Source organism: Cryptomeria japonica, chromosome 5 (assembly GCF_030272615.1).
Source record: "Cryptomeria japonica chromosome 5, Sugi_1.0, whole genome shotgun sequence".
Taxonomy (NCBI): domain Eukaryota; kingdom Viridiplantae; phylum Streptophyta; class Pinopsida; order Cupressales; family Cupressaceae; genus Cryptomeria; species Cryptomeria japonica.
In genome coordinates, this window is record NC_081409.1 from 763,442,754 (window position 1) to 763,470,741 (window position 27,988).

A 27,988-nucleotide genomic window follows, 5' to 3' on the forward strand; every position below is an offset into this window, starting at 1 on the left:
CTTTCTTCTAATAGGAAATTCTTGCTCTGGCTAATAACACCACCAGTAATGGACAGTAGTTATTGATCTGAGCTTGCTTTGAGACAGGTGAGTGATTTTTCCGTGGCCGTTAGAATCTTTATTTTGTTGTGAGCACATTTAGAATGCTAGGTTTTGCTCGTGCTACAAGATCTTTGTAGCTGCTGTTGTTGTTCTTGTAGGACAGACCTTTGAACAAATGGGGTTTCTGCGCAATGCATTCAGAATACATCTTTTTAATCTTCTGATGGTTTTTGCGTTGTTTGTTCTTTTAAATTTGTTACAGATATGAGCGATCCTCTCTAGGCAGAGCTCTGGCATGCCTGTGCTGACCCCCTTGTTACCATGCCAAAGGATTGGAGAGCAGGTGTTCTAATTCGCCAGGGTCATATAGAGCAGGTACATATATTTTTTCTTATGATTATTTGGCTGTTCTTCTAAAGAGTGACATATATATGGCTTCTCGCTTCAATGTGAATGTACACATGATCTCTCATATTGAAAGTTCCCCCGAACTATCATGCACATTCTATTAGAACTTGTTGCAGCTTCTGGGTATGTACTTATGATCCGGAAATCTTCATGGTTTCATGTTTGGCTCTCTTTAGTTGCTGTGCATGCCATGTTTATATTGTTCAATCGAACGACATACTATTAATCGATAGCGACAAAGGTTTTCTCGGCGAATATGATAGATTTGAGAAATGGGAGAAATATTGCATGTTTATTAATTGAAGTTTGTTATCGGTTTAATTGTTTAACTAGATCAGGGCACGAGATCGAAGGGCCATTGCCCAATTTGGAAGGCCCCACCCACATGAAAAAGATCTTAAAGTGGGTGTGGTCAACTAGCATGAATCATGATATTTTTATATTGTTTGTTCAAATTAGTCTTACTAAGAATAACTGCATCCCAAATCACTTTGTATTGTATCTACTTCGATTAACTACACTTCCTTGTAGTTAATAAATCTAGAAGCATTACCCATCACCAGATCAGTCATACAGGACAACATAATACCCCTCTCTGTTGCGAGGTTGCCAATGAAGAATGTGTTTTGTTTGTTCCCCACACATTTGCGAGCGTTTCCCACTATTACAGCGATTTTACCTACCATGGCACTGTGGAGGTTCTCGCCGAGCCACACAAGCATCATCACTATGTCAAATCACCGGAGACAATTAGGATTCGGTTTGTACTTGGACAAACTGACTATTAATTGCAGAGACCACCGAATCATCATCACTGTGTGCTCAGCCTTCGTCTAAATTAGTAATATATTTTGTGGAGATCTGTATCTACCCTTTAAGTAATATGCCTTCTGATATTTTTCTTTTGGTAATAATTGTCTCTTTAGCTCCTTCCATTCCTGCTGTATTGTATTGGAGGTTGAAGCATCCACGAACGAGGAAGCTGAACAACAGATGCCTTTCTATGACCTACCTTCCAAAATTCTTTGCCGGTTGAAGAATGTGTTGTTGCAGGTAGATTACTATCAATTCTTTTGTGCTTATGTCGGTTGATTGACATCATTTTGCATGGTTCTAGACTATGGTTCTTAGCTTTCGATTCTTTGTATACAGAAAAAGCTCATTGTCCGTTTCATAATTGTGTATCCGAGCTATTTAGTTTATGACATTTCTTACAAGCTGAACCAGACATACACGAAGTGTTTGCTCATATTACTTTGCTTCCCAAGGTAGAGCTATGATCTTCATGTATAGGGCCATATGACCTTATATCTCAGACCTAACATTCGTAAAAAATATAGAATACCTCCAACAGGAAGTGAGTCTGCTGATATAGATTGTTCCATTTACAGTAGGATGAGTGCTCCACTGATATGTATCCTCCTCCTCCACCACCTCCAAGGGATTTTGTGCATTCATTCTGTAAGACTCTCAGTACTTCTGACACAAGTGGATTTTTCTGTGCTCCCAGGAGATATTGTGAGGAATACCTTGCACCTCTGGTTGGTTTTCCAATTGCAATTGTTCAAGCATTATATATAATTTTTATATTACTTTGGATGCTTGTTCAAGATAGTATTGAACATATTATATTCATTTATGCAATGAAATTGTCTGTTTTTAATAGGATATGAGTCAACAACCTCCAGCTCAAGAATTAGTTGCCAAAGATCTACATGGAAATTATTGGCATTTCCTGCACATCCTTCGTTGTGGTGGCTTGCCACATTCTCTGTTAGCTTGTATTAAACTAGATTTCAAATTTAGGGAAAATTGTTGAATTTTTCCATCTACAGTCTTATTCAATTTAGCTCATATTATGAAATATTGATGCATTCGTTTTCAGCCAAACATATTCTTGCCAAATATGGATGCATATGTTGGTTTGCTGAGATAAACCACAGGATCTTGATTTGGGTGTGGTTTGTTCTTGGTCTGGTATGTTCCACTCCATGGGTGAAGGCAACATGGTTTTGAGCCTACGTTCGAACCCTCTCTGATCTGCCCTTCTAAAAAAATTCTCTGACTTCTACTTTTGTCATCAAGCTTGATGAAATAATTAATAACTGTTCCTATACCTTGCTGTACAAATGTAATTTCTTCATTAATGATACTTGCACAAATGGCATCATCAGAGTTAGGAAGCCAAGAAGAATGACATTTAAATGCAATGATTTCAACGTGAATGAATTTTTCTTTACTGAAACCACTAAGTTTAGACATTGCTTCAGACATTGCTTCTAGTATATATGGTGAAATATGGGAATTCTGCTTAAGACTTTAAATAATTTTTTATTAATATCAGAGTTTTCGAGTGTCTTAATTTAGTGAATTAAGAATATGTGAAAGAGGTCTTAATGATTAATAGTTGCTAAAGAAATTTTGGCTTGGCAAGAAACAAATTTTTCATAACCAACACATTTTAATTTTTTTGGCTTGAAAAAATAGGTCAGCCAATTACACGTTTGCTCACAACAGGGTGGAGTGTCTTTGTTAGATCCAAAAGGCTTGTACCAGGAAATGTGTTTATGTTTCTGAGGTTTCTAGGATTGGTCATCATTACCTGTATGGAGCTTTTCTAAAATGTTATTTTAGGTATATTCTTATAATTTATGTAGGATGTTTTCTGCCTTCAGTAGAGAAAATGGTGAACAATGTGTAGGGTTCAAGGATTCCATGCATCAGCAAAGTAAAATTCGTAGCATATCAAGTCATGGCATGCAATTTGGTGTCCTTAGTGTCCTTGCTCCTGCCATTTCAAGGAGGATTAAGTTCACTGTTCTCTACAAGCCAAGGTGAACTGTTAGGTAAGGTGTGTGAAAAATGATGAAATTTCTTACATTTATAAAGGGACAGTATATTACCTGAATCTGCTTATATTGTTCGTTTGGTCTAAATTCTTGTTTCATGCTGTTTGATTTTTGGATTTGTACATATTATGCAAAACCAATCAGAATTCATAATTCCTTATGTTCAATATATGAAGGCCATGAACAGCAATTTCTCAGTTGGCATGAGATGAGATTCAGAATGAGAATTGAGAGAGAACCGGCCTCAGAGCAATGGTCTTCCTATTGAGCACTTTTTACGTTAAAATCTAGTGTAGTTTAGGCAAGACAAGTATTGATAGATTGATTATGATGTAATAGATAATTCAATAATCGTTCTTTGTTGGATTAGGATATGGTGAAACTTGAAATATGCTTAGCACAGTAAGTCAATAAAATAAATATGTGGTGTTCATAGTACTATATAGGAGATTAGTTATTCATGGAAAAATTACTTGATACATGGTGGATTGTTATTTAAAGGATAACAGTTATGTATACTTCAAGGGTCGATGAGGTAGAATGTAATACAATAAAAACATTGTGGTGGTTTAGTTGGACATTTTGGAGCTGATAAAACCATCGCACAACTTAGTGAAAGATATTATTGGTCAGGATGAAGGCAGAAATCAAAAAATTTGTGCAAACATGTCAAGTTTGTGACTATGCCAAGGAGTCAAAACACAAAATTATATGAGCCATTACCCCATATCGGAGAGACCATGGGATGATGTAAGCATGGATTTTGTGATTGGACTACTAACAACTCAGTGAGGCAAGGATTCTATTTTTGTGGTTGATAGATTCTCAAAAATCGCCCACTTTATAGCTTGCAAGAAAACCAATGATGACATGCAGTGAATTTGTTCTTTATGGAGGTTGTTAAATTGCATGGCTTACCAAAAAGCATAGTTTTAGACAGAGATTTTTTAGGACACTTTGAAAGAAATTAGGTTCTGATTTAATGTTTAGCTCAACATATCATCCCCAAATAGATGCACAAACTGAAATTGTTAATTTGACCTTAAAAAAATTTCTAAGGTGTTTGGTTGGTGACAAGCCTAGGCAATGAGATTTGACATTGCCACAAGCTAAGTTTGCATACAATGATTTAGCCAACAAGAGTACGAGTAAGAATCCATTCTAAATTATTTATTGTTACTGTCCAAGGGGTACTCAGAATTGATAGATCTTTCAAACACTTAAGGATATAAGAGAAGTGTTGAAGGGGAAGAATTTGCTAAGCATATGCAAGATTTACACCAAGTAAGAGAAAAACTCAGTTGGAGCAGTTAGCAGTATAAAGAGAAGGTGGGTTTAAAAGGAAGAGAAAAGAATTTTGAAGTGGGAGATATGGTGTTGACATGTCTATGAGAGGAAAGATTTCTCATTCATATCTATAACAAGCTCAAGTGGAAGAAGATTGAACCATGTAAGATCATCAAGAAGTTCTCACCAAAGGCTCATAATTTATACAATTATTATGACGGAGGTACATCATAGCAAGTATTCAGAGAAATACCAAATTACTTACGGTCATTATAATCTTTGGTTGGAAAATTAGGAAGAATACCAGCAATCGTGGGCTACTATCAGTTCCACCTGCTAATACGTCTAAAACTAATCCACAAAAGTTAGCTATCTAAATTACTTCAAAACTCTCAAAACCCTCAAAACCACCAAAATTTATATTTGGCATACAAAATCACATTCTTACAAAGTCATCCAAATTATCTGCCAGTCATGACAACATACTGTAGAAAAATTCCTATTCGCAGTCCAGTGACAGGAAGTAACTCATATTAGAATTGACTCATTATGTGTGTCGAGCATCAGTGGCTGCAAGAGTAGAGATATCGCTAGTGATCGGTTCTTCTACAAACTTTCTCCTGAGCTCTAAACTCCTGGGGATCATTTTATCAACCTCGTCTCGGGTATATATAAAAATCTTATGTAAAGCACTGCAAAACTCCCTGTTTTCAAAAAATACAATTCATAGAAAATAATTACAAGATAGCCAGGTTATAACAGAATCACCCAGTGAGAAGCAACCTATTCTTTTTGGATAGAATATTGGACATTGATACTTACTGCCACGGATCATCTGCTACAAGCATCATATCTCCCTCATCATCTGTGTAGACAAGTTGCCAGCCTTTGCTTGGATCCTCCAGTTGTGCTTCAAAATTGAACATCACGTCAAGCTCATGAGTGATCTCTCTGTATCCTTCAAATTTTGTAAATCCAGAGCTCGCCCAAGAGCATTACCCTGCTTATGTATCTACATTGAAATGAAAAATACGGTTCTGAACTGTAAGAATCTTTCCAAGAATATATAAAATTTACAAAATTTTAATTTCTGTCCTACAGAAATGTAAAATGATTAATACATTAGTCCAGCTCCTTCTCTGACATCTGCACTGTATTTCTTGTAATGGTCTCCAAGATGATGTTTCTTGCACATAGCTCATCGCAGATGTATCAGACTTGATCATTCTTGTTTGCACCAACTGTTGGTCAACCTATGGGAATAGTGAAAGAAATTCTTCTGGGGTATGAACAGAAACATGTAGGTCTTCCTCGTTGACAGAAACTCTATTTTTTGATGGATTTGGCTCACTGCTTGAGAAAAACTCTATTTTTTGATGGATTTGATGTCAGATATTGTTTCTGATTAGACTCATTCATTTCCTGAAATGTTTTTTGGGAAAGCTTCATTTGTTGTGGATCTTCCACAATATGATTAGTATATGATCCACACAGTTCGTGCAATCCACTAATGCCCTGAGAACTGGGAAACGAGTCTTTATATGCTGAGTCATGCCTTTGCAGTGGGATACAATATACATAGACCAATCTTCCTTGAGAGAATACACCTTTTGTTTTGACATCGTCTAGCTTTGGCCCCCACACAACTGTCCTTGGAACACTGTAAACGTTATTTTCACCCAAAGATACTCCCGAGGTCATAACTTCTTGACCTTGTGAGACCATTGTATTAAATCTTTGCAACTGTGTAAAATCAACTGATGTCTTATCTGAGACGAAAATCAGACAAAAGAAGAACTTTTGAGAAAAAAAAGAAACAATGTCACTTTAATAATGACTATTTGGTTATGTGTGATTAAGAACATAATCCTTACCGAGAACTGACAAATTTTGTGTTGAAGGCAGTATGTTTGGTCGGATCTCTTCATTTTGGCTATCGGCAAAGGATTAATTTCTAACGGGGTCAAGGCAGGTTGTATTTTCCATGGTGAGACCATCTCTGGTCGTGGAATAGCTGATATTGCATCCCATTGTACCTGAAGTTCACAAAATTAGAACAGTGATTATAAGCAAGGCAGGTTCTATTTTCCATGGTGAGACCATCTCTGGTCGTGGAATAGCTGATATTGCATCCCATTGTACCTGAAGTTCACAAAATTAGAACAGTGATTATAATCAAGGCAGGTTCTATTTTCCATGGTGAGACCATCTCTGGTCGTGGAATAGCTGATATTGCATCCCATTGTACCTGAAGTTCACAAAATTAGAACAGTGATTATAAGCAAGAAGATGCACTGTTCTGTATTGATTATATAATGATGATAATTGAAACTAAAGAAAGATTTTCTTCTATTCCATACCTTGAGGCATCTCCACTTTGAACCCGACCACCTCAGGGGATTAGAATCACCTATTTCAATGATAGTACCAGTATATCTGTCGAACTGAAACACATATCAGGCATAACAGTTAACACAGAGTAACAACTACATTATCTTTGAAAAGAAATTCCTGTTACTATGCAATTACATTTATCTTCTATCTATAGCCATCAAACAATTGCTAGTTACTGATCTCCTATACAGTGCAATGAACATCACATATCTATTTTATAAACTTACAGCGCTAGGCATATTTCAAAATTCACTATATCCTAATCCAACATAGAATGGTTATTGCATGCTTTTCTATCTATTAAATCATAATCCATCTATCAATACTGGTCTTACCTAAACTACACCACATGTAAAGAATAAAGCGCTCAATAAGAAGACCATTGCTCTAGGGCAGCTTCTCTCTCAAATCTCATCATGAATCTCATGTCAACTGACAAATTACTGTTCATGGCTTCCATGTATTGGTCATAAGGAATTATGAATTCTGACGGGCTGGTTATACATGATATGTACAGATCCACACATCAGAAAGGATGAAACAAAAATTTAGACCAGGCAAATAATATAAGCAGATTCAAGAAACATAATCAATGTAATCTAGGAAATATTGGAAGCTCCTCAGAAAACAAGGAGTGCAGCTGTCTACAATATTTTAAGGGTCAGCTTTGAACCATACACATTAAGCAACATATTAAGCTTAGAGAATGTTAGTCAATTCTGAGTGTTTAACGCTTTTAAGCCTAGAAATGGATTCTTAGTGTGACCACACACATTAAGCAACATGTTAAGCCTAGAAAATATCAATCAATTCTGAGTGTTTAACACTTTTAAGCCTAGAAATGTAAGTTTAATGTGTGATTTAAGTCTAAAAAATGCTCATAAAATGAAAATAAAAGACAAAATTGCTGCCTATTTCTCTATTTGGTGATAGTGCAACGTACAAATGCTTTGGGAACCCCATAAACTGATAAAATTTTGTTTAGAAAACCATCCAACTATCACATAACCTAAAGGACAGGCTTGCTGGTGCCTAGTACTAAAAAAACTATAACAGCATATTTCATATGAATAGTACTAAAAAAACTATCACAGTGTAATTTCATGACAATAAAAGTTATCCGGGTGTTTCTTTCACATCCCTTTTTAGAAAACCTATTTAAGTAAAATAATTTGAGCTTGGCTTGTAGTAGACACCAAACTTAGTCGTCCTTGAAATGGCATGTTACGCACAGCAATCTGCATTCTGTGACTGGATATAACTGAGAACGGAATGTTACTTTGCTGATGCATGGCATGCGCACGCCTACCCTTACACGTAGTTAAGCCAAAAACATTTAAAAATCTCAGAAAGATGACTATGGCCAAGCCTAGAAATCTCAGAAAGATGAACGCATCTCCTGCTACAAGCCTTTTGGAGTTAACAAAGACTCTCCAACCAGCTGTCAGAAAATGCCTCCTTTTCTGACCTATGTTTACAATCAAACAAAATTAAAATGTGTTAGTAATTAAAAACAAATTTCTTTCAAAAAAAACTCATTCCCAACGATTGATTGATCTTATTAAAGCCTCTTTCACATATTCTTAATTCACTAAATTAAGACACTCAAAATCTCAATGATATTTAATGAGAAATGATTTACAGTCTCAAGCAGCACTCCCATATTTTATCATATAAACTAGAAGCAATGTCTGAACTAACTGGTTTCAATAGACAAAAAATATCTTTTGTTTTTAAATAATTGTATATAAATCTCATCCACTAGAAGAGTCTATAGAGAAATGGACTGTTAATGTTTCCAAACATTGAGAAAAACACTTTCAGAAATTAGTCTAACAACAGTTTGCCTTATAAAAAGCACCTCAATCACAATCATCCACACAAATATGCCTCTTATAGTTATATCTATATTTTTTTTCCCTATAAAGACTAAGTTACAGGGCAACAAAGACTAAGTTACAGGTTCAGGTGTGAGTTCAAGTTTGCCAGTATGGCCCAAACGAAAAAAAATTGGGTTAACTTGGAAATTCAATAATATTGAAATTTAAAAAACTTTTAAATACTAAAAATTAAACAAGTTGAATTTGTTGAATAATTCTTATTTTAAAATTATTTTATTTTAATTATTGTAAAAATACAGATTTTTCTTAGAAATATAATGATAATTTAATTAAATATAATTTAATATTAAATTTATAATCAAATTTAAAATTGTGTTATTTTAATTATATTTATATAATATTAATTATAATTCATTTTATTAAAATTAAAAATTAAAAATATTAAAATTATAAATTTAAAATATTAAAATTTATGATAAAAATTTATTATATTAAAAAAAATTATAATTTTTGAAAGTACTAAAAAATAGAATGATTTAGAAAAAAATGATCATTTTTGAATGATGCAAAACAATTTATTAGTTAAACTTCAGAATATTAATAAAGTTTAAAATATTAAAATTTAATAAATTTTAAAATATTTAAAATTAAATATGATTAGATCTAATCTAAATATAATTAATCCAAATTAGTGAAATTATATTTTTAGTAGATATTCTTTATTTAAAAGTCAAAACCTAAAACCTCCTGAAGCTATACAATTATAATATTTTACAAGTTAAAACCTAAATTATATTTTAAGCCGTAAAACCCCCAGTTTCCTGCAGCAGTACAAATCTCTGTACAGAGAGATAGGAAGCACAGGTAGTGCCATCTGTCCAAAGAAAATGCAATTCTCTGTTTGTCTGGCTATGGTTTATCCAGCACCTCACAACGTAGAGAATGCCACATTCTTCTCGGCTTCCTATCTCTAATGACGTAATTTCTGCAATTGTCTTGAAGAAATAGCATTTGGACATTTATTTATTCTTTCATGGAACGTGATGATAAAAACAAAATCAGAGAATTTTTTTTGTAAAAGGGCAGTTCATAGAGGGTTCAAATCTACGATTAAGGACTGGAACATACCAGACCAAGACAACACCCAAATCCAGATCCTAGGGTTTACCTAACAAAACCAAAATATCCTAGAATATGTTTGACTGAAAATAGATGCATTCATCTTTTCATATTATAGGCTTAAATTGAATAAGATTTTGGAGGGAAAAGTTCAACAATTTTTCCTAAATTTGAAATCTAGTTTAATACAACGTACGAGAGAATATGGCAGGCCACCCACCACGATAGATGTGCTGCATGTAGATCTTTGGCAATAGATAGTTTAATACAACGTACCACGAGAATATGGCAGGCCACCTACCACTCGTGTTCTATAAAAAAAATAGACAATTTTCATTACATAAATGAATATAATATGTTCACAATCTTCAAAAAGCGTCCATCCAGGTATTATAAAAATAAGATATCAATGCTTGAACAATTGTGTACTTGGAAAACTAACCAGAGCTGCAAGGCATTCATAAGCTTTGCACGTGGACTTGTCTCAGAAACATTTTCTTACAAAAGGAAAAGGAATGCACAGAAGGCCTTGGAGTGGGTGGAGGCGGAGGCTCCATATCAATGGAGCAGTCATCCTGCTGTAAATGAAACAATATCAACACAGGTGTTCTATATATTATGACTGTCCAAGAATTTTGGTCTGAGATATAAGGTCATATGGATCTATACATACCAAAGAGGCCTTAGCATAAGAAGGATTGTGGAGCATACCTTTGCCTTATGAACCAAACTAATATGAGCAAACACTTCATCGGTGTCTTGTTCAACCTGTAAGGAATGTCATAAGCTATTGATAACGATTAGGAAATGGACCATGAGCTTCTTCTACATACAAGGGAAGCTAAGTTTTATAATCCTGAACCATGCAAAATGGGTTCAATCAACCACTATAAGCACAAAAGAATGGATATTAATTTACCTGCAGCAACACATTTCTCACCCGGCAAAGAATTTTAGATGGCAGGTCATACAAAGGCGCCTGTTGTTCAGCTTCCTGGTTATTAATGTCTAGGTATTTCGTTATTGATGCTTCAACCTGCAAGACAACACCGAATTTGTACAAACATTCATTTCAATCGACGTCTAGGTAAAGAGACATTGTCCAAAAAATAAATATCAAGAGGTATATTACTTAAAAGGGTAGATATAGATCTCCACGAAGTATATTACTAATTTAAACGGAGGCCGAGCACACAGTGGTGATGATTTGGTGGTCTTTGTAATTTAATAGTCAGTTTGTCAAGATTCAAACAGAATCTGAATTGTCTCAGGTGATTTGACATAAGGTAAAAGTGTGACTGATATGAACAAACAAAACACATTCTTCACTGACATTATGTTGTATCGATTTGACATAAGGTAAAAGTGTGACTGATCTGAACAAACAAAACACATTCTTCACTGGCATTATGTTGTATCGTCTGAACATGAGGCAAAACGTACTAGGAACAATATAAACATCGCATGGAAAGCCACTAAAGAGAGCCACACATAAAATTACGAAGATTTCAGGCTCATAAGTAATACCCAATAGCTGCAAGAATTTCTAGTGGGATGTGCATGATAGTTCAGTGAGAGTTTCAATTCATGGGATCATGCTTACATTCACATTGAAGTCAGAAGTTATATATGCCACTCCTAGAACAATCAAATAGTCATAAATTAAAATATACATACCTTCTCTATATGACCCTGGGGAAGTAAAACACCCGCTATCCAATCCTTGGCATGGTAACACGGGCCAGCACAGGCATACCAGAGCTCTTTATAGAGAGGATCAGTGACAGCTGTAACAAAAGTGAAGGAACAAACAATACAAACATTATCAGAAGATTAAAAGATGGTTCTAAATGCAATGTGCAGAAACTCCATTATAGCACCCGCTCAACCTAACATTCTAAATGTGGTTATAACAAGAATGAAGATCCTAACACACTAAAAAAACCACACAATGCAGAATACCACTCACCTGTGCAACAAAATAAATCAGATGGAGTCCTAGGCCCAGCAGCCATGCCTCCCAAAACAAGCTTAGAACAATATTTATTGTCTATTATTGTCGGTATTATTAGTCAGCAGGATTTTTTCATTTAAGGAAACAACTTAGTAGTTGCGCATTCTAATTTGGTGTTTCTCAAAATCTTACATCTAAATTTCAAATCTCTAGATACTTGTGTACCAAATCAAATATTTTGTTACTTCTTGAATCTAATAAATACATTTCATTCAAAAATGAAGATAAAAAAATAAAATTGAATGTGCTACACTGGCGTGGACTATTTTTTAATTATTTTTCACTATTTTTCATGCATAATATTCTTTTTTAAATGGAAGGTGGTCCACAAATTCATTTTAAGCTAAATTTAAATTAAACCAATTAATGCATGTCTACTGCTTCGCAGCCCCCTTGTTTTGACCCACAATTCCCAAAGAGACACGTTCAAACGAATAAACAATAAACAATAACTAATTGTTTATTTTTTTCAGAATTCTCGATTATTTCTTCTTTCCACTTTTCCCGCCTTTACCTCAAAATAGGGATTATTATGTGAGGGATGTGTGCTTCTCCATATAAGTTGATTGCATAATCTTTTTGACTCCCCTCTTCCAATGTTAATAGTTTAATCTTCTAATTCTTCACCATTTGAATTTCTCACGAGAAATTTTTTCCAAATGGTATGAGAAACTTTTAAGTAGATCATTAAAAATTATAAAGATATGTGTTTGTCTTTTGATCTTTTTCATTGTATAGATTAATAAAAGAAGATGGAAACATTTATAGATATAGAAATCTAGTGAATTGAAAGAAAGTATTTAAGTGTTGTACTAAATCATATGCTTTGTTACTTTTTAGATCTAATAACAATATTTCATTCAAAAAAGATGGTTAAAATAAAAGTGAATTTGCCACACTCATGCTAGCTATTTTTAACTGTTTTTCATGCATAAATTTTTATTTTTTTACTAAAAGTTGGTCCAAAATTCATTTATCCTAAATTTAAATTAAGTGAATTAATGCATGTCTATTACTTGGCAGCCCCTTGGTTTTGACCCTATTTCCAAGGAGACACCACCTCTTTTCTTACCTTCCCCTCAAGGGATTATTAGGTTAAGGATGTGTGCTTTTCCATACAAGTTGATTGCATAAGCTTCTTGACTCCACTCCCAATGTTAATAGTTTAAAATCTTCTTATTCTTCACTATTTGAATTTATCAAGAGAATTTTTTTCTAATTTGTTTAAAGATTAAAAAAGGTTAAATTTTTTTCTTAAATTCTATAAATTTTAAATATATCATTAAAAACTTATCAGCACTTGTGTTAATCTTTTGATTTTTTCCCATTCTAAGGTTAGTGCCAGATGATGGAAGCATGAAAGTATTTAAGTATTGGTGCAAAAATTACAATTGTGGTTGGTATGGTTGTAGCGTATGATATAAAGTTTGAGCATTCATGAAGGTCTTGTACTCAATGCATAACAATATAGATTGTGTAGTGACACACAACATCTATATGGTAAATGTGTACATACTTTGGATGAAGGGGTTTAAGCATGACTTGAGTCACACTATTTTAACATTGGATAATCCATGTGATAATTGCATGCAAATGATATGTAACAATTAGACAACAAGAGTGTATTATTAGGTGGCTTATGTCAAAGACAATCCTATAGCATTAAATTGAAATATTTTTTTGGATTGGTGGGACATTTGGTGCCTTTAATGAAAGTGATTTGGTTAATTAAAATGTAAGAGTGGATTGCATTAATGAGAAATGATGAAATTTTGGCCAATTACATATTATAATAATGAGTATAAATAGAAATATGTACACAATGAGGGATTTACAACAATGGGGTAAATGGGGGGATCTCTAACCATTGAAAATTGTCCACAACTACGAGCAACATTTTTAATAATTATTCTTCTAAATTAATTAAATAAATTTAATATTTAATTAATTCAATATTATTCCTCTAAATAATTTTTAAAAATCATTTTTCCCTCCTTCATCACAAATTAAATGATTTTTAATTATTTATTTTTTTCAAATTCTTCTAACATTAATTAAATGAATTATTTAATTAATTCTTTTCTTGCACACATAATTACACCAATGTTTTTTTTATTATTTTAATTTTATTCCATCATGCACATTAACTAGGTAATTTTTATTATTTAATTGATTGTTTTCTTATACTTTCCAATTGAATAATTATTTTAATTATTTAATTATTCATCTATAGTTGAATTCTTTATTTTATTTATTTATTCTTCCCATGCATGTGATTAAATAATTTTAATTTTATAATGCTAATTTAGTCTTCATGTCAACCTCTCAAATAATACTCACATTGAGTTCAATTGATCAATCAATTTTGTTTATCTCCATAATGACGATTTTTCACATCAAATCTCATCCATTGATCATCAAATCTTATCATTAGATCATCACTATTGATCGATATCAAAAAATCTATAAAAGTAACATGTATCGTCAATCATAAAAAACCACAGTCTTTGAGATTTTATGTGATCATGCTACTAAAATAGTGCTCTAATACATACTTCCCATACTGGAAAGAGAGAGGAAAAATATAGGTAACATTGGTGCATCTTTGAAAGGTATAGTTGCCCTTTTTCATTTGATTTCTTGCATTGCATACATATATGACTCTACTTATTTTGAGATTGAGATAATAGTGTATTTCCTAAGGTTTGTCGTTACCTATATGTTCACATTGGTTTTCATTTCTAATCTAATCAATTTTGACACACCCAATGACACCCATATCCTTGATACTAATCAAATTTTGAATTTTTTTTACATTTTCAAGTATAGGAATTTTTTGATATAACTATATAATCTAATTTAATTACACAATTATGTGACAGTTGCATGAATTCCATGATGCAATTGCATAATTTTATTATTTAATTGCATAATTGAATGATGCAACTATAGAATTTTGTGATATATTTGCTAAGTTCGGTAGTATATGGCATTATATTGTATTGTGTGACTGATCTTGTGATGGTAACACTTCTCAATTTAGTGAGACCTATTAGAACATATTCACTAAGAAAACCTTTGTCACTATAGAAAGCTTTAATAGTATGTCATTCGATTTAATAGGGGGAAAAACATACTAGGAACAATATAAACATCTCATGCAAAGTGACTAAAGAGAGCCACACATGCAACTATGAATATTTTTGGGTCATAAGTACATAGCCAATAGCTACAAGAAGTTCTAATGGCATGTGCATGATAGTTCAGGGAGACATTCAATTATGGGATCATGGTTCCATTCACATTGAAGTTAGAAGTCATATATATGCCAATTCTTGGAAGAACAACCAAATAATCAATAAAAAAAATATACATACCCACTCTATATGACCCTGGAAGTAAAACACCTACTCTCCTATCATTTGCATGGTAACACAAGGTCCAACACAGGCGTGCCAGAGCTATTTATAGAGAGGATTGGTGACATCTATAAAACAATTAAAGGAACAAACAATACAAACATTATCAAATGATTAAAAGATGGTTCTAAATGCATTGTGCAGAAACTTCATTGTAGCACCAACTCAACCTAACATTATAAATGTGGTTATAACAAGAATAAAGATCCTCACACAACAAAAAATCCACGCAATCAAAATAACACTCTCATGTGTTAGAAGATTCAAAACAATAGTTATTGTCTATTATTGTTTGTGTTACTATTCAGAGTAGGAGATTTTTATTACATGGAAATTTCAAATCTCTCTATACTTTTGTACCAAATCAAATGTTTTGTTACTTTTTAGATCTAATAAATATATTTTATTCAAAAATGAAAATGGGCAAACAAAATTGAATATGCCACATTGGCACCCCCTTTTTTTGACCCCCAATTCCCAAAGAGACGTGTTCAAACAAATAAACAATAACTAATTGTTTATTTTTATCACAATTCTTGATTATTTCTTGTTTCCTCTTTTCCTTCATTTACCTCAAAAAAGGGAGTATTGGGCAAGGGATTTGTGCTTCTCCATACAAGTTGATTGCACAAGCTTCTAATTCCCCTCTCCCAAAGTTAATAGTTGAATCTTCTAATTCCTCACCATTTGAATTTCTCATGAGAATGTTTTTTTCAAATGGTTTGAATATTAAAATATTTAAATGTTCTTAAAATCTATAATATTTTAAGTAGACCATTAAAAATTCTAAAGATATGTGTTTGTCTTTTGATTTTTTCATAAGGAAAAATCAATAAAAGATGATTGAGGCATTTAGGGATAAATAAATCTAGTGAAGTGAAAGAAAGTATGTAAGTGTTGTGTATTAAATCATATGATTTGATACTTTTTAGACCTAATAAAAAAATTTCATTCAAAAATGAAGATGGGTAAAATAAAATTGAAAGTGTCAAACTTGTGCTAGCTATTTTTAATTGTCTTTAGCTATTTTTTATTTTCTTTCACGCATACTAGGTTTTTACCCCCCATTTCCAATGAGACACCTTCAAACAAACAAACAATAACTAATTGTTTGTTTTCTAAGAATTCTTGATTATTTCTTGTTTCTTCTTTTCCAACCTTTTCCCCAAGGAATTATTAGGTGAAGGATGTTTGCTTCTCAATAAAAATTGATTGTATAAGATTCTTAACTTCACTCTCCCAGTGTTAATAGTTTAATCTTGTAATTATTCACCATTTGAATTTGTTAAGAGATTTTTTTTCTAACTTGTTTGAAGATTAAAAAAGGATTAATTTTTTTCTTAAACTTCACAAGCTTTTAAGTAGATCATTAAAAAATTATAAGAATTTGCGTTTACCTTTAGATTTTTTTCCATTCTAAGAATAGTGAAAGATGATTGAAGCATTTAGGGATGAATAAAATCTACATAAGTGAAAGTATTTAAGTTTTGGTGCAAAAATGACAATTGTGGGTGGTATGGTGGTAGTGTATGATACAAAGTTTGAGCATTCATGAAGTTCTCATACTCAATATATAACAACATGGATTGTTTGGTTGGAGATATTAAAAATTTGTAGAATCACTTGCAGCTCCGAGCGAAAAAATTGACAGATAGAAAGGAAAGAATCCAGAAAATATTAACTTTCCACAATTACAATATCATAAATACAATCTCAAGAAATCCAAAACATGTTTCGGGCTCACAGCCCTCATCAGTTGGATTGATGGAATAAAGAGAAGAGAAGAATGAATGAATGTGGAAAAAATGAAGGAGGGGAAAGGATATAAATATCGAATATCGACCCTCGAATAACCAAGAGGTGTGACTCTTGGATATGGCCAACCCAAAAGAGGGGACCCCCGCCTAAAATAAAATAAAACTATTAATACATTAATGTATTAATAATAAAAAAGGCGGGGGAAAAGATTGGTCATGAAGACCAATGGCCCTAATAAATCGAAGAGTGCTATGATCTGGAATAGAACCTACTCCAGAGAAGGAATGAACCTAGTTTCCTTGGGTTGCGCCAACAAACTCTCGGAAAGGGAAGATATCGCTGTGCGGGGACTTCTTAGCAAAGCCAATGAAGTATAGGGTTTAGGGTGGCCCCCTAGTTTAAAGCCTTAGCTGAGGAGCTAAAATAAAGCTTAAGAATGAGGGGGGCCCTGATTCTCTGAGAAGCACTATTATGTAGGTGAGAGAGAAGCACTGACTTATCAAGCCGAGAGACCAATCTGAAGCAGGAGAGAAGAAATTTCTTCGGATAACCACGAGCACAAAGTCTGGAATAAAACTATTTTCGAAGCATCATAAAACCAAAGGGATCTGATTCTCTGAGGAGATATCTCTTGAGCTCACTCACAATGAATGACTTCTTCTGGTGAGGAGGATGCCAGGAATAATACAGAATGTACTGGTAGGCATTAAGAGTCTTCTGATAGCACTTGGTATCAAGAATACCACAAGCATAGAAGCGATCTCCTTTGAAAAGAGTAATGTCGAGAATATCCATGGAAGAGGAAGAAACTGAAGGAGTAATCCTAATCTCAGGGTAGAAGCTTTGGTACTGAGAAAAGAAATCTGACAGAGAAGATTCATCTCCTGTCCAAACACCTGCAGCATCGTTGATGAACCTCTTGAAGAACACAAGATTGGAGCAATCAAATTGAGAGAAGAGATACTTTTCCAAGTGGCAAAGGAAAAGATAGGCGTAAACAACTGCAAAATTACTAACCATGGTAGTGCCCCGGAGTTGCTTGTAGAAGACACCATCGAACTCAACATAGTTCTCATGAAGAACAAGTTTAGCAAGCTCCAAAATCAAATCAACCAGTCTAACATCCAGATTTTGAGTTTGGAAAAACTCAACAACCATCTCTCGAAGAGCATGGAGACCCTCAGTGGTCGGGATGCTCGGATATAGAGACTCTACATCAAAAGTGAACAGGATGCATTACCTTTTATAAAATCAAGCTTCAAAAGATACTTATCCAACCTTGCATACCAAGCTCTAGGAGCCTATTTTAATCCATATAGGGCTTTCCTTAATCTACAAACCATACTTTTGTCATCTATCAGTAAAAATCCATCAGGTTGCTCAATAAAGACTTCATCTTCAAGTTCTCCATTCAGAATTGCACACTTAACATCAATTTGATAGACCTTGTAGTTCTTATAGGCTGCATAAGCAAGAAATAGTTTAACAGCTTCAATTTTGGCTATCGGTGCAAAAGTTTCACCATAATCAATCCCTTCCTTCTAAGGATATCCTTTGTAGAATAATCTAGCCTTTTTTCTTACAACTTGTCCATCCTCATTCAATTTGTTTCTAAAAAGCCATTTAGTTCCAATGACATTCTTATTTTCAGGTCACGGAACCAAAGTCCATGAATTGTTCTTTTCTATATGATCTAATTCATCTTCCATAGCTTTCATCAAACATTCATCTTTACAATCTTCAATTACTGATGTTGGTTCAATCTGAGAAATAAAATATACATCTTGATTTTCCAATCTTCTTCTTATCATAGCTCCCTTGTTTTGTCTCCAATGATCTAATCTTTAGAATGATTTAGCCTTACATACCTTGGTGTTTTCTGACTTTCAGGTTCTTTGTGCTGCTCTTCAGTTATAGTTGAGTTTTTTGATGATGCCGGGGTACCTAGTTCAATATTCTATTTTGGTACATGCATAACCTGATCAGTTATGATCACTTCCACTACTAGTTCTCTGTCATAAGATTTAGCTTGGTCTTCGTGCTACTCATCCACTTTCACATTAGCGATCTCCACAATTCCATGCAATATTTTGTTATAACATCTATATGCTTTCCTCTTAGTTGAATAATCAAGAAATATTCCTTCATCACATATAGGGTCAAACTTTCCAATGGAATCATCTCTTTTGATATAACACTTACTTCTAAAGATTCTGAAATACTTAAAGAGTAGGGGAATGACCAAACCACAATTCATAAGGTTCCTTACTAGTATCTCCAGTGATATGAACCTTGTTAAATGTATAAACCATTGTACTTACTACTTCTCTCTAGTAGATATGAGGCAAATTAGCTTCCATCATCATGGTTTTGGCTACATCCAAAATATTTATGTTCTTTCTTTCCACAATACCATTTTGCTGAGGTGTCGGGGGTGCAAATAACTGTCTCCTAATGCCAATTTTCTCACAATAGCTATGGAATTCACCAAATGTGAATTCACCACCTTGATCTAATCTCAGACACTTAGTTTTCATCCTTGTCTTTGTCTCAACCATAGCTTTAAATATCTTGAATTTCTCAAATGCTTTAGATTTCTCCCTTAGAAAATCAACCCACATCATTCTAGAATAGTCATCAATGATTAACATGAAATATCTATCTCCTTGAAAGATTCTTGTATTAGCAAGACCACATAGGTTAGTATGAATCAAAACAATAATATCATTAGATTTATCAAGTATTCTTTTAAAAGAAGTTCTAGTTTGCTCACCCATTTCACAATCCTTACATACCAAATTATGAGGCTTCACAATCTTAGGGAAATTTCTAACTTCCTTAGTTGAACTGATCTTTACAATGCAATTAAAATTTACATGACACAACCTCTTATGCCATAGCCAAATTTCATCAATATGTGCAATCAAAAATGTTTTTTCACCATAGTTCAAATGAAAGATGTTACCTTTTGTCTATGTATTGGTTCCAATCTCCAATCCTGATTTGCTAATGATTTTGCACTTTCCATCCTTGAATTGTAATTGAAACCCTCTATCTACCAACTGTCCTACACTCAAAATATTATGCTTCTGACCTTCAACATAATAGGCATTATCATTGTTATGCTTACCATCCAATGAAATGGTTCATCTTCCTTTGATCATGCATGCTTTGTAATTACCAAATTTGACTTGACCACCGTCAAATTCTTGCAGGGTTAAAAACTTTCTTTTGTCTCTTGTCATATGATGAGCACATCCACTATCTATTACCCATTCATCTTTGTCTTCAACTTTTGTTGCAAGGGCCTTTTCCTCATTTTTGATAACTAGTTTCTTACCATCTTCCTTCATAGCATAAAATACCCAATCTCTTCCATTGTCGGATCCACTAGCCGAATCTCCTACTGGTTCTTCCTCTGAGTCATCGGTTGCTCCTTCCCCATCAACATAGTAGCATGATTTGTTTTTGTTTCTCCTATACCTATGCTTGATCTGATATTCAGGGTTAGGCTTAAACTATCTTCTTTCTCTTTCTTCCAATTTTGAATTCCTTTCAAGACATCTAGATGCAAAATGACCTATTTTATTACATGCAAAACATTTGAAAGGAGATTTTCCTTCATACTTACTTCCTGTTGGAGCTTTAGATATCCTTCTAGCAAATAGGGCTTCAAGTTTCTCAATCTCATCATCTTCTTTCCTAATATCTCCCAATTCCTTTGCATACAAAAATTTCCAATCTTGCTTACCGGTTGATGATGTAGATGCCTTAAATGTAGTATCAATCTTTGCAGCTCCTGGAGGACCAAATTCTTCAAACTCAAAAGAAGATATTTTCCAAACAAGAGTATCTTTATTGACAAAAGAATTAGGCATGGTTCTAAGCTCATTAATTGTAGTTACCTTCATCTTATATGTTGGTGGCAAAAGCTTTAATACTTTTGAAACAATCTCTTCCTCGCTTAGAGATCCACCACAACACTAAATTCCTAATACAATTTCATTTACCATTTCCATGAATGCATAAATTCTTTCATCTTCCTCCATCTTCAAGTTTTCATATTTTATCCCATATAGCTTTTGTCAATGACTTATCTTATAATCCCATGGTCTGTTGATCTCATAAGGTGCTTAAGAGGGCTTCTCTAGCTATGTAGTCATTTTCATTATTCTTTTCCAAGTATGCCAGTGCAGGATTACTAGATGTCAGATCATGAGGAGTGTAGCCATTCTGAGTTATTTCCCAAGATTCATTCTCAATGCATCTTAAATGAGTCTCCATCTGAATTTTCCATACTCCATAGTTTGTTCCATCAAGCCTAGGGTTGTCCTTTTAGTAAACAACAACTGAACTATTAGTTGTGATAGGATCTTCCTCAAGAGGTTAAGCTTTTGTTAAAAAAAGACTAGGCTTTGATACCAATTGTTAGCATAACCGGTGAAAAACTGAGAGGAGTGGGGGTGAATCAGTTGTTAACAGATTATGACAATTAAAGAACTTCAAAATTTTTTACCGGAATAACTGATAAAACATTAAAGCATAATAAAAAACTAGAGAATCAATACCTTGCAATCATAACACATAACACCATGATTTGTACGTGGAAAACCCAGTAAAGGGAAAAAACACAGTGGCAAACCCTAACCATAGTCAGATGACACTTCTGTAGAAAGTATATGATTACAATAGGGGTCTACACAAGAAGGAAGGAACTTTGCCTAGAGAGCACTGATCATCACAATGGAGTCTCAATGACTACAAAAGAGTTCAACCACCTCAAATTGTTTGGACAACAATCTGAAAAGAAGAATTTCCTGTGATAGCATCAAACATGCTAGATTATAGTTCCGGTTAAGCTCAATATCGGAGGTCTAAAACCTCTTACATAAACCCAACTCGATCACCTATGATCGACCAAATCCTCTACACAAATTATTATTACATTATTCACTCCATGCCTACATGGTCTATAATGAGACCTTACAAATATTTATACAAGCCCTAGATGTAAACAATTAGGTTGGCCACCCAAATGATAATCCAATAGATCCATTACATAATCCTAAAATAAAATCATAAAACATGTCAACCTAAGGCCAAACAAATATCATCCAATCAATAAAAAATCCCGAAAGCGCATCAGAAGGATACACCAACACGTTTCATGAAACTGATAAATAACCTAAATAGCACCAGACCTAAATTAGATCGACGCACACCAAAACAATGGCACGAATTAGTCGAGGCATGAACACAATCACCATCAGCATCCTGAATCCCTTCTAGAAGTTGCACCAACACCACTTAGCATTACATCAAAGATCTTCAATAAATATTTGTCGGTGAAACCCTTAATGCACCTACAAAGCATGCTTACTAGAACATAAGACAACATTCGATCATCAAGTCAATACCAACTGACTGAAACATACTTCAGAAGCATATGAACCATTCATATAGACTTATTCCATCATTCAGATCATACTACTGACAATCAACTGATAATCTTCCCAATCGATTCCTTCTACCGGAAGTCGGCAAACAACCATAACAACTAGTGTTGACATCAATGACAAAACATCAATGCAACACATAATCAATTCCTCCAAATTGCCAATAGTTTACGTGTTCCAATATCATCCAAACACCACATATCCTTGTGTATTACCCCAATCGTCACCCCAAAACTTGAACTTCACAAATCCCTTTTTCCAACATACCATATCACCTATTCATGTCACCACATCCATTTTGATGAAAAATCCTCAAAACAACTCACACATTCCTCCAAACTGTAAATCCATAGAAAATGTTCTTCAAACACCAACATAAAAATACACTTATATTGGAGAAGCAATCAAATCTTATTTAGGAAAATTGGTCAACTCAAACATCATCACATTTCGTGAAATTGTTCATTATGAACATTAAGTGAAACCAACATAGTGGAAAGACTCAAAGTTTTGTGATTATTATAGGACTAAAAGATATAAAATTTCTAAGTGCTCAAAATCAGAAAACCTCATTGAGGACCTTATTGATCAAGGTGACATTACTATTAGATACTATCCCAATAATGTACCTAACAAGTAATTAGGCATATGTCAAGACCCTTTTTCCAAGCATGATCAAAATAATCCACTTTGTCAAGAAATGGCTCATTCCAAAGTAATCACACCAACAACATAACTACCTCATGTGGCTCAATAATAGGCTATCTAAAATAAAATTGGCCCACAAGAAGATTCTATATCTCCCACCATTCCATCTGTAGTCACTAAAAATTGTCCTAAGTCTTCAACAATAATTTTCACTAACCTTTTTCGTGTAAACTAATTAAATAATTTTAATTATTTAATTAGTACTAATTTTCTTCTTCTAATTTCCTATAATTAAATAATTCTTAAAAGATTTGGGTATGTGCAAGCTAATGAGTCACAAATTCGTGGAAGTCTGCGCGTTGGAAAATGCGCTCCTCAAAACGGGCCCCTGTTCTCAAAAAAATGGGGGCCCATTGTAAAAAACCAAGGGCCCGTTAATGGTTCAGGCTCCCGAGCTGAAAGGTGACGGGGGGCCGAAGATAAATTAAATGGGCCCCCATTTGTAAAAAAAATGGGGGCTCGTTTTTAAATTGTATTTTTATCGTATTTTTGGGCGAATTTTTCATTTTCACTATTATAGTAAATTGACAAGAGGAGATCAAAAATGGGCCCCCATGCTGTGGTTTTTGTTTCAAGCCTCCACCACTATCCCAGGTACACATTAAGTCATCTATTTTCATATTTCATAATTTTCTTGTATATTTTTATTGTTTTTTGTGTATTATTTAGTTTTTTTTGTATTATTTTAGTTTTTTTTGTATTATTTTAGTTTTTTTTTTAAGTAGCCTATAAATAAATTAGTTTTTATATTTTTAAATTCTTGATTTTGATCCAAAATATTCTTCAACAGTTAACCCTAAACCCTAATCAACAAATTTAGAAATCAAAACCAAACCTAGATAATTAACAAAACAAAATATCAAATTAGATATCTCAGAAACATCATAACGAAAATGAAATCGAAACAAAAATGAAAATGAAATCGAAACAAAAACAAAAACAAAAACAAAATCAAAACAAAACCAAAATTGAAAACGAAATCGAAACAAAAACAAAAACAAAAATGAAATCGAAACAAAAACAAAAACGAAAACAAAATTGAAACAAAAAAAAAATGAAAATGAAATCGAAACAAAAACAAAAACGTTCAAAAAGGAAATTGAAATAAAACCAAACATATGTACCTAAATTGTTCTTAATCCTCATTAGGCAATACAAAAGTTACCACTAAATTAGTATAACCTTAAAAGTAATTAACATTACTCTTCAAATTTTAGATATCAAAGTTTAGGCTTAGGTTTATGCCATGTCATGGCATAAAGGTCCTATTATGGTCCTATTATGTCATGTGATGGTATAAAAGGACCAATTATGGACACATTATGTGATGGCATGGCATAATAGGACACATTATGCCATGATGGCATAATATGTCCTATTATGCCATGACATTGCATAATGGGTTCATAGTTGGTCCTATTATATCATGTCATGGCATAATAGGACCTATTATGCCATCATGGCATGATAGGTCCTATTATGCCATGACATTGCATAATAGTCCACCTATTATGCCATCATGGCATAACAGGTCCATAATAGGACCTATTAAGCCACAACATGACATGATTTTCTCAAAAATTGCCAACTTCATCATCTAATTCATCTCCAACACTGAAACTATGCTAATTTGACATGTTTACTTAGTATGATAGGACCAATTATGGACCTATTATGCCATGAAATTGCTTAATAGTCCACTTATTATGCCATAATAGGACCTACTGAGCCACAACATGACATGATTTTCTCAAAAATTGCCAGCTTCATCATCTAATTCATCTCCAACACTAAAACTATTCTAATTCGACATGTTTACTTAGTATGATAAGACCAATTATGGACCTATTATGCCATGACATTTCTTAATAGTCCACCTATTATGCCATGACATTGCATAATAGGTCCATAGTTGGTCCTATTATTAGATTTTTAAACTTATAAATATCATGTGTATCATTTAACATATCCACACCTAAAGGATTTGGTTTTGCATAAAAATAAAAAAAGAGAGAAAAGTAAACATAATTTTTTTATTCATGGGTGAAAACCATTCTTATGACACCTTGGACAAGTACCTTGGCATCATGTATAATTTTTTTTAAAAGTACCCTACACTTAGGAGTATACCATAATCCATTCAAATTCTCTTTATTCTCAACCATCCTTGTCATTATCCATATCATGTATCTCACATTCCTAGTTTTTGACCTTGATTCAAGTGTTTTAATCATTTTGAGACATGTTTTAGGAAAATTATAATATATAAAATCCTATTTACAGAGTACTCTTACAAAAAAATTGAGAAGATGAGTAACATATATCCACATCTCTACCAAAGTAGGGAGTATGAGTTGAACATGTGATGCCTACCTAGGTAGATATCTACCCAAGTAATCTTATCCTATCCTCTAGGTGAAAATATGCAATACAATAGTTATGTAAATGCAAGAAAATAATGATGCACCAAAAAAGTGAATGTACACATTGAGATGACACATAACATAAAAGAGAAACCACTAGATATCACATGATCTAATATTTTATGTTTACTTCATACTCTATTACCCCACTTGTAGGGCATGTTTAATATTTTCTCACCTGATTTCCTTTTTTAATCATACTTTTACTTCATGTATTTTATCTCCTATTTTTACATTACATCTAATCTTTATTAGTAACTACTACTTTCCCATAATGATTGATGTCTTATACTTTAATCTTTGATCTATCTTATGATCTTCAAGACTATTTGCTTCACATGTATGTTCATATAGTTTTTTTTTAATCTTATTAAAGCATTATCTTATGTTTGTATATTGGTTAATCTATCTTCTTAAATTATTATCTTATGTTCATACATTGGCCTATTATTATAGAGAATATAATAGATTATCACTATTTGATCACACATTTTTGCATCTTAATATCATATGATTGTGCCTCACAAGATGATCTTATGATCATATCTTGGTTTATAGAGCATAATGATCTTACATTTCAATATCTTATTTTAAGCACTTATCATCAATCCTTATATATTCTTACACTAGAAGGAGGATCATCTTATTTCCCACTTATCATTATATATTTCATGTGTATCTCATTCAACAACATAGAAATGTTACTATTTATAAATGTTTTTTTTTAATTTAGTAAAATAGATTCTTCTTTGACATAGAGTTGTATATAATTCATGTATATCTTTATATATGCAGGAGCTCTTTGTTATCATGGATTTCTTTGACATAGATGAACTATTAGGTGAAAATCCCCCACCACAACCCCCTCCTCCTCCTCCACCTCCACCATCACCACCACCACCACCACCGCCACCTCCACCTCCACCCCCTAGCTTGGATGAAATTCGTTTAAGAGAATGAATTAATGAAAACCTACAAGTGATTAAACAAAACATTGCTGCTATCCAAAATGAGCCAATCACGCCACCCCATCTTGTAGAGTTTGTAAAATCAATGCAAACTGTTGTCGAGTCAGTTAGATCTGTTGATTCTCAATTAGATCAATTTCATAGATGACGACAAGAGTTGCGTGATTTTTATGCCGATGGTTTAACTTATAGGCAAATCACTGATTTGAAAATAACCAAAGCTCATTTATGTCCATATTTTACTAACCCAAAAACAAGAGAACCAATGCAATCTAACCATAAAAGAATTTCAATTAGGTGGTGTGTGCATCCAGAAATGGCTAGATACTTTTGGGATAGATGGTGGATGGTTTTTGATTATCCACAACATTGTAATTATGAGGTCCCTTTTTATTTTTTGAAGAAATTATACTATGAGTTTGTAATGAGCCAAAAACCAAATTATTTTGACATTAAGTCATTCCAGGGTGTTGGTCGTGGAATGCCATAGCATAGATTAGGGGCACGGAGTAATAATCCCCTACCAGATCCACCCATAGCTCCACTTGTTGCTCCATCGATTCCTGTAGATGTCCAAAATACATCATTCATTTCAACATTAGATGCTTTGACTTCCCTCACAGGTAACCTAAGTGAGCAAGCTACTCACATGGCATCCGCTCCTCGATGAATGCCACATATGTGTTCGAGTTGTCATGAGACGTGTGTAGGTCCTACTATTGTTGTATGATCTACTTTAGTTCCAGTTGACCATGATGTAGCAGATGATAGTATGATGACATCTTATATGGATTTTCTTTGCTCAGATGTTCATCTTGACCAGGTATAGATATATATACATGTACATGTCAATCTTTTAATACTTCATTAAATATAGGTATAAACTAAGTGCATCTCTTTTTTTTATACAATCTAATACCTCATTAAATAAATTTTGTTTATGTAGATAAGGACTACACCTAATATTAGAGTCAATATTGCATCTACTAGAACACAACTCGGCACAACTTATAGGGTATAGTATAAATTTCTATCTAGACATTGTACTATCTTTTTAAGTTAATATGTTATCATCGTATACTATATAAATTTTCATGTTGATACATTGAATTCTTCTTTCTCCAGGATTCGGGTCATGAGGGACCCTCTACATCACATCAAGAAGAGGGTCTGACTACTGTGACACCATCTATGGTATGTAGCTTATAATTCTTAAATTAAATATGAACTCTAACAACATTGTAACTTAACTTGAAATTATTTAGTACACATAAATGTTCACTAAACATGATTTCATTAAAT

General features: G+C 33.4%; 2 long non-coding RNA genes across 2 annotated transcripts; one reads left to right on the forward strand and one right to left on the reverse strand.

Annotated features, from left to right (window-relative positions):
• Positions 1-27,702, forward strand: LOC131036551 (uncharacterized). Its single transcript, XR_009104117.2, has 3 exons — positions 1-87; positions 305-417; positions 27,633-27,702. It is a non-coding gene; the product is annotated as an uncharacterized LOC131036551 (long non-coding RNA).
• Positions 5,022-6,719, reverse strand: LOC131036552 (uncharacterized). The gene is made up of 3 exons (XR_009104118.2): positions 6,461-6,719; positions 5,409-6,355; positions 5,022-5,290 (listed from the first exon to the last, which is right to left on the reverse strand). It is a non-coding gene; the product is annotated as an uncharacterized LOC131036552 (long non-coding RNA).
• Positions 27,703-27,988: the final 286 nt, after the last annotated feature.